Below are 16128 nucleotides of genomic sequence, written 5' to 3' on the forward strand. Positions count from 1 at the left end.
GCCGCCCCGCCCCGCCCCGCCCCGCCCCCGCCCGGGATCCCTGAGGGGCCGGGCTGCGAGGTTCAGCCCCGAGCGCATCCGGCGGCTGCTTGGCGTTGAGGATCGGCAGGCGGCCGCTTTGAGGTCCCCGGTAATAACCACCAGCAGGCGTCGCGGCGTGTTTCCCTGCTCTACCTTCAGCCCTTCTTCCACGCGGGCTAGTGTCGCCGGATTCCCTCAGCCAGACGTTGACTTGAAGAGGCCACGATCCTGGTGCCAGCTTGTGCAATGCCTGTGACCAAGCAGCCGGACATTCTGCTGGCACAGAACCAAATGGTGAATGATCAGTGAAGGCGAAGCAACCACCACGAGTCCGGAATCATTCGACTCAAGTAATTAACAAGTAATTACAGAGCTGTCCCAGGCGACTGATGTTCGGAAAACCACGTGTCAATTGACCAGTGTTGGCAAGACTACATGTAGATCCCAAGACAGAGCCAGGTGATATTAACAGGTGTGGTCTGCAAAAGAAAACCCAGCCACCTACAAATTCAAAATACTGTGTCATTTATCAAATATTTTGGTATATGTTAAGGGAGCACAGGTGTTCTTGACTTAAGTGTAAAATTTCCTTTTCATAGATTCTAATACCTAGAGGGCTTGCACAGAATAAATGTAGAGGATGAATGCAGTATATAGATTTTTAAGTTTGATAACGTTAATTTAGACGCTTAACTTCCCTGTCTCACAAGTTACCAACTTGACTTCTAGCTAGAGCAGTTTATAAGGTCTCTGGACTCCTCAGGTCAGGTGAGTGTCTTTTATGTATATCTGGAGAGAGAGAGAGGAGACAGAGTCTCGCTATATTGCCCAGGCTGGTCTCCAACTCCTGGGCTGAAGTGATTCTCCTGCCTTGGCCTCCCAAAGTGCTGGGTTTACAGGCGTGAGCCACCCCACCCGGCCATGGTCAGGTGAAGGTCTGTAATTAAAGAATGTGAACTACTTCCAAGAAACAGGCTTGAAATTGCCCCGTGCCTTTAAGACACCAGAAATGTTTTCCTTCAGGCGTGGTAGTTAACGCCTGTAATCGCAACACTTTGGGAGGTCGAGGAGGGAGGATGGCTTGAGTCCAGGAGTATGACAACAGCCTGGGCAATGTGGGGAGACCCCACCTCTACAAAAAATGAACAAAATTAGCCGGGCAGGGCTGGGCGCAGTGGCTTACGCCTGTAATCCCAACACTTTGCGAGGCCTAGGCGGGCGGATCACCTGAGGTCGGGAGTTAAAGACCAGCCTGACCAACATGGAGAAACCCCCTCTCTACTGAAAATAAAAAATTAGCGGCGGGGTGGCACATGCCTGTAATCCCAGCTACTCGGGTGTAATCCCAGCTACTCGGGAGGCTGAGGCAGGAGAATTGCTTGAGCCCTGGAGGCGGAAGTTGTGAGCCGAGATCGCGCCATTGCACTCCAACCTAGGCAACAAGAGTGAAACTCTATCTCAAAAAAAAAAAAAAAAAAAAAAAAAAAAGCCAGGCATGGTGGCCCACATCTGTAGTCCCAGATAACTGGGAGACTGAGGCAGGAGGATTGTTTGAGCCCGGGAGGTCAAGGCTGCAGTGAGCCCTGATTGTGCCATTGCATTCCAGCCTGGGTAACAGAGTGAGACCCTATCTCCAAAAAAAAAAAAAAAAAAAAAAGAGAAAAATATTTTCATTTCCCCGGGACAGGTACTCTCCTCCTCCCACTCCACTTGCTAGGCTGTGGCCACAGAAATAGGAATAAATCATCACCCATGCTCTCAAGCTGTTCACAGTATAAAAGGGAGATAAAGATAGGACTACTTCTAGAGTACGGAGCAGATGGCAAGTGTAAAACAGAGACATAAACAGCATGCCTTGGAAAGGAGAAGGACAAGTTTGACTAGGAACGGAAGAAAGGTGTTAGGAGGTGATCCTGTTGAGCTGGATTGTTTTACAGAGCAAAATATGGATAGGTGAAGAAGCCCATTTTGGGAAGAGAAAGTGAAAGAAGATAGTGATAGGCAAAAATGTATTTGGTAAACAATAGTCCATAGAGACCAGGTGCAGTGGCTCACTCCTTTGATCCCAGCACTTTGGGAAACTGAGGTGAGAGGATCACTTGAGGTCAGTGGTTTGACACCAGCCTAGGCAACATGGCAAGACCCTATTTCTACAAAAATATTTTCTAAAAAATTAATGGGGGCCTGGTGCAGTGGTTCATGCCTGTAATCCCAGCACTTTGGGAGGCCGAGGCTGGTGGATCACTTGAGGTCAGGAGTTTGAGACCAGCCTGGCCAACATGGTGAAATCCCATCTCTACTAAAAATACAAAAATTAGCCAGGCATCGTGGCAGGCGCCTGTAATCCCAGCGACACAGGAGGCTGAGGCAGGAGAATTGCTTGAACCTGGGAGGTGGCAGTTGTAGTGAGCCAAGATTGTGCCACTGCACTCCAGCCTGGGCAACAGAGCTAGACTCAAGTCTCAAAAATAAAGAAACATTTAAAAATTAGCTGAGTGTGATGGCACATGCCTATAGCCCTTGCTACTCTTAAGGCTGAGGTGGAAAGATTGCTTGAGCCCAGGAGTTAGAGGTTACAGTGAGCTATGATTTGTACCACTGCACTCCAGCCTGAACAGCAGAGTAAGACCTTGTCTCAAACAGTAAAAATTTTAAAATGAAAAAAAAAAAGTAGCTTATAGCATAGAGTAGCAAGGGTGATTGGAAGTGGGATTACAAAGGGAGGATAGTATTAGGTTGTAAATCCTTGAATACCACAGGGATTTAATTTTGTAGACAGTGGGAGCCATGGAAGGCTTTTAGGCTAGGGAGTGACACCATTAGAACTGTGTTTTAGAAGGATAACTGGGAAAGAAATCAAAGACGAATTGTCAGAGGTCAGAGAGTGAAGGCTAGGTAAATAATTAGAAGATTATTGTAGTCATCAGGTGAGAAACAATGAGAGCCTGAACTAGGACCTTGGTCCTGGGGGGTTGGAAAGGAGGGGATAGATTTGAATGAGATTTTGGAACTAGGAAAAAATTAAAATGTTTCATTTGAATTCAAAGGACTACAGGCAAATATTAGTCCATTCCTGGTTGGAACAAACTTGTGTCTAATTTTTTTTTTTTTTTTTTTTTTGAGACGGAGTCTCGCTCTGTCGCCCAGGCTGGAGTGCAGTGGCCGGATCTCAGCTCACTGCAAGCTCCGCCTCCCGGGTTTACGCCATTCTCCTGCCTCAGCCTCCCGAGTAGCTGGGACTACAGGCGCCCGTCACCTCGCCCGGCTAGTTTTTTTTTTTGTATTTTTTAGTAGAGACGGGGTTTCACCGTGTTAGCCAGGATGGTCTCGATCTCCCGACCTCGTGATCCGCCCGTCTCGGCCTCCCAAAGTGCTGGGATTACAGGCTTGAGCCACCACGCCCGGCCATTTTTTTTTTTTTTTTGAGACAGAGTCTTGCTCTGTCACCAGGCTGGAGCACGGTGGTGCGATCTCAGCTCACTGCAACCTCTGCCTCCTGGGTTCAAGTGATTCTCCTGCCTCAGCCTCCCGAGTAGCTGGGATTACAGGCACCCGCCACTACACCCAGCTAATTTTTTGTATTTTTAGTAGAGACAGGGTTTCACTGTGTTAGCCAGGATGGTCCCAATCTCCTGACCTCGTAATCTGCCTGCCTCAGCCTCCCAAAGTGCTGGGATTACAGGCAGGAGCCACCAAGCCCGGCCAACCCTTGTATCTAATATTGAAGCATTAGCAATGTAGTGAAGGAGATAAAACATGAGAAAAATATCCAAATATATTCAAAGAAGGTGTAAAGCCAGGTATACGAAACAGCTCTGGAAAATGAGACAAAGTAATCACTCCGTGGAGTAAGCAGAGAGGTGGCATTGGATTCTCTATGAATGGTTCTGTGAAACAGATGATTCGTTGGCATTTGAAGACAAGGAGCATCTTGGTTTATAGAGAGAAGGGAGAACAGCGTCAGGCTGAGGGATTGTGTATGTGCTTTTCTGTCAAAATAATTTGTTTACAAGGGAATTATTCAGATTCATCTGAAGAATTTCCTATTCTAGGGACTGTTTATCCCAGAGATGGCAGAGAAAGAGGAAAGTATGTAAAACAAAGTAGAGGTGATCATTATATCACATGGCTGATTTATGAGTCCTTTAGCACTGGTATATTTTGTCAGAATGCAATATTCTCTTTAACAGTAGTGGGAACAAAGATGATAGAGAAATGGAAATTTTACCTATAACTGCACTAAACAGGAAAAATAATACAAGCTGACAGAACTTGAAGGAGCTGACACTGGTGCAATAAATCATTGTTAATGAGCCGGACATGGTCTTACCTACATACCAAAGAGCCATGGTATAAAGAATAGTAGTTTGGGTGGTTTCTATCCATATTCCCTCTGAAATTTTCCTAATAGAATACCTTAAAATTTAATTGAAGTTTAACTATAGGCCAGGCACCGTGGGTCATGCCTATAATCCCAAAATTTTGGGAGGCCAAGGCAGGAGAATTGCTTGAGGCCAGAAGGTCAAGACCAGCCTGGGCAATGTAGTGAGACCCTGCCTCTAAGAAAAAGAAAAAAGTAAAAAGAAAACAAAAAAAAAAATTAACTATATTAAAAGATTCAAATATAAACATTCTATGGCAAGTATTTTTATCACAAAGCGTAACATTTTAATTTTTTAAATTTTTGTTTATTTTCTCCATTCTCTCAGAATGTGAATAAACATTTTTTTGAAGAAAAAATATTGCTGCCAAGTAGGGATATACTACCTGGGTGTGATTCAGTGTCTTTCCTGCAAAAGCCAAATAAAGATATCCCATGATATGAGAACTGTGTCATATCCATGCTTCATAATTAACATGTTGATTTTCTTATATCCTTCTCTGTGCTTGAGTTTATTTTTATTTTTATTTTTATTTGAGATGGAGTCTTGCTCTTTCGCCCAGGCTGGAGTGCTGTGGCGTGATCTTGGCTCACTGCAACCTCCACCTCCTGGTTTCAAGCAATTCTCCTGCGTCAGCCTTCCAAGTAGCTGGGATTACAGGAATGTGCCACCACACCCAGCTAATTTTTGTATTTTTAGTGGAGATGCACTTTCGCCATGTTGGCCAGGCTAGTCTTGAACTCCTGACCTCGTGATCCACCTGCCTCAGCCTCCCAAAGTACTGGGATTATAGGTGTGAGCCACCTCGCCTAGCCCTCAGTTTAATTTTATACATTAATAAAATTTTTTTGACATAGATATTCTATAAAGGTAAAATGTTGCTGTCTAATGTAACTTTCATAAAAGTAGTAAGGAAACAATATGCAGTCTTAGGTAACTTGGACATTTTACCTTCCATAGGCAAATTAAATTTGTACCTTATTATGTTGGATTGAGATAAATCACTGATTCAACTACTTTTACAATGAGGTCAAAGAACTTTATCTTTAGAAATATACATTCTAAGTAATCTATGTTTACAATTATTTTACTTAACAAAATTATAATATTCATTTTAAACTGAATATTTATTGTCATTAACTTGTTTTCTTTTGCCTATCTGGAACCTAATTTAATTTTTTATTATTAAATGATAAAATGTATATATTGCAAACTATTTGCCATAAATTGTTAATATTATAGATTTTTTTTTCTTTGAGACAGTCTCACTCTGTCAGCAGGTTGGAGTGCAGTGGTACAATCTTGGCTCACTGCAGTCTCCACCTCCGGGGTTCAAGCGATTCTCCTGCCTCAGCTTCCCAAGTAGCTGGGATTACAGGCATGTGCCACCATGCCCAGCTAATTTTTGTATTTTTGGTAGAAACGGGGTTTCACTATGTTGGCCAGGATGGTCTCGATCTCCTGGCCTCATGATCCACCCACCTTGGCCTTCCAAAGTGGTGGGATTACAGGCATGAGCCACCGTGCCCAGCCCATTATAGAATTGTTTTATTTTTATTTTTTTAGGGACCAGGTCTCACTATGTTGCCCAGGCTGGTCTTGAACTCCTGGCCTTAAGCAATCCTGCCTCACCCTCCCAAGTAGCTGGGATTATAGGTTCAAGCCATAGCACTCGGCTATTACTAGAATATTTGTGATATGTCGATATCAGTAATAGTACATTATGGGCATCAATAAATATTCATTATGAATAAGTTATTTTTGAAAAATTAAACCTATGTTAATTAAATTCTTTATATATACACCTAATGATTTTATCCTGCATCTTTGATTAGTTTTATTATATTTCTCAAAAATAGGATTTCCTCTGAATTCTCAAAAATCTCTGTGATAGCACAAATGTAAATAAAATGTGTGATGTATATTAATAAAATTTTATCATTAATGGATAATGAGTTTTCTATCTTCTAAGGTTTTTATGCCTCAACGTTTGAATCACCTTCTCCCAAGGTAAAATTCTAAGGGAAAGTACCTTACACAGAAATGGTCTAAAAGTATCCCAGGCAAAAAGCAAAAATAGAACAAAATAAATGAATGATAATAAATGGCCCCATCACCCGCTTTATTTCTAGCCCACATAGGCTGAGCTGACTGTGGAATTCTTCCTTACCATAGAGACCATTTATACTGTTTTCCTTTACCCAAACTCTGTAATATTTTTTAAGAAAATTACTCCCTAAGACGTTTTTCCTCTTTCCTTGTTAACAATTCTCTTCTCAGTCCTATTTTTCTTGTTCTTAAAATCTGACTGGGCCGGGCATGGTGACTCACACCTATAATTCCAGCACTTTGGGAGGCCAAGGCAGGCGGATCACCTGAGGTCAGGAGTTCGAGAGCAGCCTGACCAACATGGAGAAACCCCCGTCTCTACTAAAAATACAAAATTAGCCGGATGTGGTGCTGTATGCCTGTAATCTCAACTACTCGAGACTGTGGCAGGAGAATGGCTTGAACCTGGGAGACGGAGGTTCCGGTGAGCCGAGATCGCTCCATTGCACTCCAGCTGACCCATCTGACTTCCGGTCCATGCTGAGCTCACTCAAACTGCAGCCATGTCTGGGGACGACATGATTTTTGATCCTACTAAGAGTAAGAAGAAAAAGAAGAAGAAGCCTTTTATGTTAGATGAGGAAGGGGATACCCAAACAGAGGAAACTCAGCCTTCAGAAACGAAAGAAGTGGAGCCAGAGCCAACTGAGGACAAAGACTTGGAGCTGATGAAGAGGACAGTAGGAAAAAATATGCTTCTGATGATCTAGATGACTTGAACTTCTTTAATCAAAAGAAAAAGAAGAAAAAAACTGAAAAGATATTTGATATTGATGAAGCTGAAGGTGTAAAGGATCTTCAGATTGAAAGTAGTGTTCAAGAATCAGCTGAACCAGAGGATGACCTTGACATTATGTTTGGCAATAAAAAGAAGAAAAAGAAGAAGGTCAAGTTCCCAGATAAGGATGAAATACTAGAGAAAGGTGAGGCTCTGGAAGATGAAGACAGCAAAAAAGATGATGGTGTGTCATTCAGTAATCAGGCCCTGCTTGGGCAGGCTCAGAAAGAGACTACACATATGAGGAGCTACTGAATCGAGTGTTCAACATCCTGAGGGAAAAGAATCTAGATATGGTTGCTGGGGAAAAAAGGAAATCTGTCATGAAACCTCCACAGGTCGTCTGAGTAGGAACCAAGAAAACTTCTTTTGTCAACGTTACAGATATCTGTTAACTATTACATCATCGGCCCAAACATCTCCTTGCATTTTCATTGGCTGAACTGGGTACAAGTGATTCTATAGATAGTAATAACCAACTTGTAATCAAAAAAAGATTCCAACAGAAATAGAGAAAATGTCTTGAGAAGATATATCAAGGAATATGTCACTTGTCACACATGCCAATCACCAGACGCAATCCTGCAGAAGGACAGGCGACTCTATTTCCCGCAGCGTGAAACTTGTCATTCTAGATGTTCTGTTGCCAGTATCAAAACTGGCTTCCAGGCTGTCACTGGCAAGTGAGCACAGCTCCGTGCCAAAGCTAACTAATTTGCTAATCACTGATTTTGCAAAGCGTGTTGTGGAGATGTGGCTGGACAGGTTTGCCATTACAGTGGATATACCATTGTATTAAAAACAAGATAACAAAGCTGCCAAGTTGTTTGGTGAGTAGTTGGTTGGTCTGCAATCCTTGCAAGATGCTGATGCTCAAGCTGTTGACATACTCATTGCCTGCTTAGCAACTATCAGACAAATGTGATATGGGGTAAGGAAGTGCTTTTTTAAAATCGTTCATAGACTTCTGTAAAATGCAAGGTAAATTAAAGTTATTATAACAGTGAAAAAAATCTGATTGATGCCTTTTTTCGCCCCAACAATGATTGGAAATATAGATGTCTTACTGGTTCAAAAGATTTTTTTTTTTTAAGTTCAGGTCTTGAAATCTCCAGTCACATCTGCACATTCACCATTTAGACATCTTAGTAGGTGTTGATTTGCCCCTAATATTTTGATGTTTATAATAATGAATATACTGGAGAAAATTCTCAATCAGAATGGAATATTCTAAGTGTTACAACTCTTTTAGAATTTGCCCATCAGACTTTACGGTGCTTACCAGAAAGCTCCCCCGGCCACCCTGCAAAAAAAGAAAATGGAATATTCTAGTTAATTAAATTTTCTGAAAAATGTAAACTTTTAATAAACTTTAGTCCTTGGTGAAAATCATTATAAAATGTGTTTAATATATTTTTGAATACCCATTTTTGTAAGTATACTACAATTTACAGCCCTTTTGCATATTTTTTGTTTTGTTTGTTTGTTTGTTTGTTTATTTAGAGACAGGGTTTCACCATGTTGCCCAGGCTGGTCTCCAACTTCTGAGCTCAAGCCATCCACCGGCCTCTGCCTCCCAAAGTGGTGGGATTATAGGCGTGAGCCACCAAACACTACCCATCTTAACCTTTTTAACAACCTATCATTTTTGTGTGTAGATATTCGAGGACTTTCATGACTTTTAAGATCAATATGAGAAACAGACTCAAAGATTTGTGGAGCTGGAAGGGGCTTAGAGGTCATCTTCTTAATTTTCTCATTTTATGAGAGTCACTCAGTTTATTAATGTGATATTTGCTGACTGTGCTAGGTTCTTGGAGATGCAATGTTAATAAGATATAGCTCCTGCTTTCAAGATGCTTGTGTCAAATAGTCTTTGAGAGTGCTATCCTTCTAGGTTCCAGATTAGACCACGTGTTGTCTTTTTAGCTTTCCTTCTCTGAATTCCCTCACCCATTCTTCATTCCCACTGCTACCACCCTAACCTAAGTTCAGTTAAGACAAGGAAGGAGTATTCTAGGAAGTGATTCAAGATTTCTTTGTTATAAAGTGAGATTTCAGAAGTCATAGTTGAATCTATACAAGAAACCTATAATGGCTGCTTCAAATAAAACAAATTCTATGTTTAGCTTTTTGGTCCATTATAATCACTTCCTACCCTAGCAATTCATGCTTATTTCCTATGGGAACAAGGACCCAGCCTTGTCCTCCAGTCAGACTTGTCTTTTCATTCCTAGACTACCTACATCACTAACTCAAGGCTTCTTTCCCCTACCTGGAACAATGGCTTTCTATCCTACCTAACTATATCATCCCCCGTATTTAAGGTTTGTATCTTTCATATCATACCGAAGAAAATTGGCACCTGTGATGATCTTGCTAGAACTCTGTGGAATGCATTCCTCTGGGTAACCACAGATTGGGTTCCCACCCTCTGCTGGGCCAGGGAGTGGGTTCCCTGAGATTTTTGTACTTTCGGACAGTGAGAGATTGGGGTGGTTTCTCTCCAATGGTTAAAACTTTTAAGTCTAAACTTAGAAACATAGTAGACATATGTCCTACCTTTAGAGAAAGCTGGTTAGTGTTGAGAGAGAGTGAAACTGCCATACCAAAAGCAATAGATACAAGACTTGGAAAGACTCCTAACAAGGTTCAGGCCCCGTGTTTCATCTCTGCAGCCCCGCCTTTTGTTTGTTTGTTTTTTGTTTTGTTTGTTTTTGAGACAGGGTCTGGCTCTGTCACCCAGGCTGGAGTGCAGTGGCTTGATCATGGCTCACTGTAGCATCAACCTTCCAGGCTCAATGGATCCTCCCATTAGGCACGCACCACCATACCCAGCTAAGTTTTGTATTTTTCGTAGAGATGGGGTTTCATCATATTGCCCAAGCTGGTCTCAAACTCCTGGGCAAGCGCTGGAATTACAGCCTTCCCACCTCAGCCTCCTCAGGTGCTGGAATGACAGACGTTAGCCACCATGCCCAGGCTAGCCCTGCCTTTTTGAGACGGAGTCTGATCTGTTGCCCAGGTTGGAGTGCAGTGGTGTGATCTCAGCTCACTGCAACTTCCACCTCATGGGTTCAAGTGATTCTCCTGCCTCAGGCTCCCAAGTAACTGGGATTACAGGGGCCCATCACCATACCTGGCTAATTTTAGTGTTTTTAGTAGAGACTGGGTTTCTCCATGTTGGCCAGGCTGGTCTTGAACTCCTGACCTCAGGTGATCCACCCGCCTCGGCCTCCCAAAGTGCTGGGATTACAGGCGTGAGCCACCACACTGGCAGCTCTGCCTTTCTTGACACCTGATTGTTCAATTCCTCCTTGGATTTCATGAGCCCATAAATCCCCCTCTTGACTTAGATTTGTTTGAGTTGAGTTTCTGTTATTTTCTTTTTTTTCTTTTTTTTTTAGACAGAGTCTCGGTCTGTCACCCAGGCTGGAGCACGATGGCGTGATCTCGGCTCACCGCAATCTCTGCCTCCCGGGCTCAAGCAATTCTCCTGCCTCAGCCTCCCAAGTAGCTGGGATTGCACAGGCACATGCCACCATGCCCAGTTAATTTTGTATTTTTAGTAGAGACGGGGTTTTTCCATGTTGGTCAGACTGGTCTTGAACTCCGACTTCTGGTGATTGGCCTGCCTTGGCCTCCCAAAGTGCTGGGAATACAAGCATGAGCCACCGTGCCCGGCTGAGTTTCTGTTATTTTCTAATAAAATATAATCACAGAAGTGGTTAGAGGCAGAATTAGAACCAGAAGCCAGATCGGATTGTCAGTGTACAGTGTTGTCAAAAACCAGTACTGCTGTGTGTGTGTGTGTGTGTGTGTGTGTGACGGGGTCTCTCTCACTCTCTCACCCAGGCTGGAGTGCAGTGGTGCTATCTCAGTCCACTGCAACCTCCGCCTCCCAGGTTCAAGCGATTCTCCCACCTCAGCCTCCCAAGTAGCTGGGACCACAGGCACCCGCCACCACTCCTGGCTGATTTTTTGTGTTTTTTGGTAGAGACAGGGTTTCACCATGTTCCCTAGGCGGTCTCAAACTCTTGTCTTAGGTGATCCACTGGCCTCAGCCTCCCAAAGTACTGGGATTACAGGTTTCAGCCATGGTGCCTGGCCAATACTGCTGTTTCTCAGAGGCAAGGGCCTTACCTGATCTTCTAATTTTAAAAAAGTTTTTACTAACACAGTGCTGGGAGCAAAACAGACACTGATGGGTTATACTACAAGTGTTTATAGTACACTGTTATGGAGCAAACACTATCTTGAATCAGAAAAGCTAGGTTTGTGGTCAGACATGGTGGCTCACACCTGTAATCCCAGCTACTCAGGAGGCTGAGGCAGGAGAATCACTTGAACCCAAGAGACAGAGGTTGCAGTGAGCTGAGAGCATGCCACTGCACCTCATTCCTCTGTGATCTTAGGCAAATAAATCATGTACAACCTCAGAGGTATTATATAATTCCTCACTGCAAAATGGGGAGAATAGTCCTCTCTGCCTTGTAGGATTATGGAAAAAGGCTAAAATGACCTTCTTTATGTTAAAACTTCTTAGACTATAATGTGAATTAACAACCACACACATATAATCATAGCAGTTGTAGGAAATTGGACTGAGAGTATGCTAAGAACAGAATATACCTTGGAAACTGTATTTGAAGTACTGAATCTGATGTCTTACTGTGGTCTTAACATCTTAACCATTCAAATGTCCACCATTACCTCAAGCTCAGCATCTCCAGACAGAATGCATTCTCTTCTCCGTACCTCTGCCTCTGTTTGCCACCCCTCAAATCTGTTTTCCACACTGCTTTCAAAACTGCTTTCTGAAAAGTAAACGTGCTCACAGTTCTACCCTGCTTAATACCCTTCCATGTTTCCCCTTGCCTTAAGATGAAATTCTGATTTTTGTTTGGCATTCATGAAGGACTAAATTTAGGTTTCTCAAGATACCTGAGGAACAGCAGGTACTTGAGGTCTAATTTACACATAACGTTGATTTCACAGAGGCTCTTTGGCTACCCACCTGACTTTTAAATATATATGCAGGGTCTTGCCTTCTTGCCCAAGCCGGAGTGTAGTGGCTATTCATAGGCCAATCACAGGGCACTGAAGCCTCAAACTCCTGGACCCAAGCAATCCTTCTGCCTAGGCCTCCTGAGTAACTGGGTGACAGGTGCACACAATGGTGCCTGGCTTTCGCCTGGCTTTTTGTTTTCCTGACCAAAGCCATGAGGTATGCAAGCTGAGGGAAGCCAGGTGCTAACCAGGCCTCACATGCGAGGTCTTCATCATCCTGCTCCCACCTGTCTTTCTTACCACTGTGCTGTATTCAGTTATTCTCACCTGATGTTCAATTATTCTGAAATGAAGTTCCCTGAATATTCCATGCTCCATGTGTTCAGACTATTTCTCTGTATATATATATACACACATACGTATAATTTGGAAGGTACTTGTTCAGATTTGTTACATGGGTATACTATACTGCATGACACTGAGATTTGGGGTACAACTGATCCCATCACCCAGGTAGTGAGCATAGTACACGTTAGTTTTCAGCCCTTCCTCGTCACTTTTTGGAGTCCCCAGTGTCTGTTGTTTCCATCTTTATGTCCATGTGTACTCAAGGTTTAGCTCCTACTTACAAGTGAGAACATTATTTGTGTTTTTCTGTGTTAATTTGCTTAGGTAATGACCTCCAGCTGCATCCATGTTGCCTCAAAGGACATTATTTCATTCTTTTTTATGGTTGTGATTTCTCTGTCTTGAACTCACTTCCTTCCATTTCTCACCTGGGTGAGTCCTTCGAGACTGTCTTCTATATTAGTTCATGAGTTAGTTGAAGACAGGAACTGTGTCCTCGATTTCTGTATTTCTAACCCAGATTTTTTTTTTTTTTTTTGAGACAGAGTTTCGCTCTTGTTGCCCAGGCTGGAGTGCAATGGCGCCATCTCGGCTCACCACAACGTCTGCCTCCCGAGTTCAAGAGATTCTCCTGCCTCACCCTCCCAAGTAGCTGGGATTACAGGCATGTGCTACCACACCTGGCAAATTTTGTATTTTTAGTAGAGATGGGGTTTCTCCATGTTGGTCAGGCTGATCTCGAACTCCCGACCTCAGGTGATCCGCCTGCCTCAGCCTCCCAAAGTGTTGAGATTACAGGCATGAGCCACGGCGCCCAGCCCAGAAATGGTTCTTGAATAAATATCAGTGAATAAACTTTAGAAGTCCATTCTCATTCAACTCCCCTACAAAGATATTGAAGCCTGAAGAATGATTAAAACTTGTTTGAACCTGATTATTTGACATTTGCCACAGGTTCTGGTCAAACCAGTATGTTCAGGAGCTGTTTAGTAATCAATTATTTGGAATTATTTCACTTAAATGATCACTAGAAAACAACAAGAAAGTGAAACTTTCTCTTTTTGGATAGCCAATTTTAATAATGAAGGTAACTTTATTGGTACTTATATGACAGGTACTATCTGATGTGCCTTGCAGAGAGTAACCACCTTAATCCTCACAACTATATGGTAGATATTATTTCTATCCTCATCCCACATATGAAAATTTGAGGTATGGAGGCCGGGCGCGGTGGCTCAAGCCTGTAATCCCAGCACTTTGGGAGGCCGAGACGGGCGGATCACGAGGTCAGGAGATCGAGACCATCCTGGCTAATACGGTGAAACCCCGTCTCTACTAAAAATACAAGAAAATTAGCCAGGCGAGGTGGCGGGCGCCTGTAGTCCCAGCTACTCGGGAGGCTGAGGCAGGAGAATGGCGTGAACCCGGTGGGGCGGAGCTTGCAGTGAGCCGAGATCGCGCCACTGCACTCCAGCCTGGGGCACAGAGCGAGACTCCGTCTCAAAAAAAAAAAAAAAAAGAAAAAGAAAATTTGAGGTATGGAAACATTAAAGAATATATTCAAGGTCATCTAGTAGCTAGTAGAGCCAGAACTCAGAAACTAGAGTCCACACTCATATATAGTAGCTATGTTACCCCCAAGAACTCTTTCTTTAAACAAACAAAAAAGAAAAAAGAAAGAAAAAAAAAATATATGTAATATATATGTATATTCTTTCTTTCTTTCTTTCTTTCTTTTTTTTTTTTGAGGTGGAGTCTCGCTCTGTCTCCCAAGCTGGAGTGCATTGGCGCGATCTCAGCTCACAGCCACTTCCGCCTCCTGGATTCAGGCGATTCTCCTGCCTCAGCCTCCTGAGTAGCTGGGACTACAGGCACCCCCCATCACGCCTGGCTACTTTTTTGTATTTTTATTAGAGACAGAGTTTTACCGTGTTAGCCAGGATGGTGTCAATCTTCTGACCTTGTGATCCGCCTGCCTCAGCCTGCTGGGATTACAGGCTTGAGCCACCGCACGGGGCCCTTATAATTTTATAAAAATAGACAGGGTGTTTACTATGCTGCCTAGGCTGGTCCCAAACCCCTGGGTTCGAGTGATCCACCAACAATTGCCTCCCAAAGTGCTGGGATTACAGGGATGAGTCACCAAGCTTAGCCAACTCCTGAGAACTCTTAAGAGTACCTGTTCAATATTTTCTATTCACTTGTAACCACTATTTTAGGAAATTCCATCTTCTGCCTTACAGCAAACAACATTCAACTGACTTCTGAGTCTTGAACTTTCACATTATATTTAGTTTAGATATAATAAACATATGTTACACAAAATGTTATGTGAGGCCAAATAGGAAATTGTTTTCCATTCATTTTAATGAAAAGAACAAATATTGAATGCTTACCAAGTGCAAGGTTTAGGGTAAGGGCTAGAGAAGATACAGAGAGGAATAAGACACTGTCTTGCCCTCAAGAAGCTCTTAATCAGAAGGGCAGATTAAAAATATACACAGCATACTGTAATGAAAAACAACTGTGTTAAAACTTTAAGGGAATGGGCCAGGTGCAGTGGCTCATGCTTTTAATCCCAGCACTTTGGGAGGCTGAGGTGGGAGGATCACTTGAGCCCAGGAGTTTGAGACCAGCCTGAGCAACATAGTGAGACCCTGTCTCAAAAAAAGAAAAAAACAAAAAAGAAAGAAAAAAGCTTTAATGGAAGTACAGCCACAGTATCAGGGGAATAATAATAGAATAATCAAAGACATTATTTCCCAAACAGGGAAGAAATAGCATTTGTGTTGAATAGAAATTTAGAGGGGGAAATTTGGGGTTTCTGTTGTTGTTGTTGTTTTTTGAGACACAGTCCCACTCTGTCGCCCAGGCTGGAGTGCAGTGGCACGATTTCGGCTCACTGCAACTTTCACCTCCTGGGTTCAAGCAATTATCTTGCCTCAGGCTCCCTGTTAGCTGAGATTACAGGCATTCACCACCACACCCAGCTAATTTTTGTATTTTAGTAGAAATGGGGTTTCACCATGTTGGCCAGGCTGGTCTCCAACTCCTGAATTCAAGCAGTCTACCCACCTCCACCTCCCAAAGTGCTGGGATTACAGGCGTGAGCCACGGTGCCCAGCCCAGAGGGGAAATTTTGGAAGCAAACCATTCAAGACATAGAAAAGGAGATTGAGTGAACACAGTGTTGAAGTTGTTAGAATCAATATGGGATCACTTGTTTTAAAAAACAAAACGGGCCAGGTGCGGTGGCTTAGACTGGCCAACAGGACAAAACCCCATCTTTACTCAAAATACAAAAATTAGTCGGGTATGGTGGTGCATGCCTGTGATCCCAGCTACTTGGGAGGCTGAGGCAGGAGAATCACTTGAACCCAGGAGGCAGAGGTTGCAGTGAGCTGAGATCATGCCATTGCACTCCAGCCTGGGCGACAGAGTGAGATTGTCTCAAAATAAAATAAAATAGCCAGGCATGAT

General features: G+C 43.1%; 1 pseudogene; it reads left to right on the forward strand.

The window, feature by feature from the left end:
* Positions 1 to 6985: 6985 nt before the first annotated feature.
* Positions 6986 to 8057, forward strand: LOC112629198 (annotated as a pseudogene).
* Positions 8058 to 16128: the final 8071 nt, after the last annotated feature.

The sequence above is a fragment of the Theropithecus gelada genome, chromosome 7b (genome assembly GCF_003255815.1).
Source record: "Theropithecus gelada isolate Dixy chromosome 7b, Tgel_1.0, whole genome shotgun sequence".
In the NCBI taxonomy this organism is placed as follows: Eukaryota; Metazoa; Chordata; class Mammalia; order Primates; family Cercopithecidae; genus Theropithecus; species Theropithecus gelada.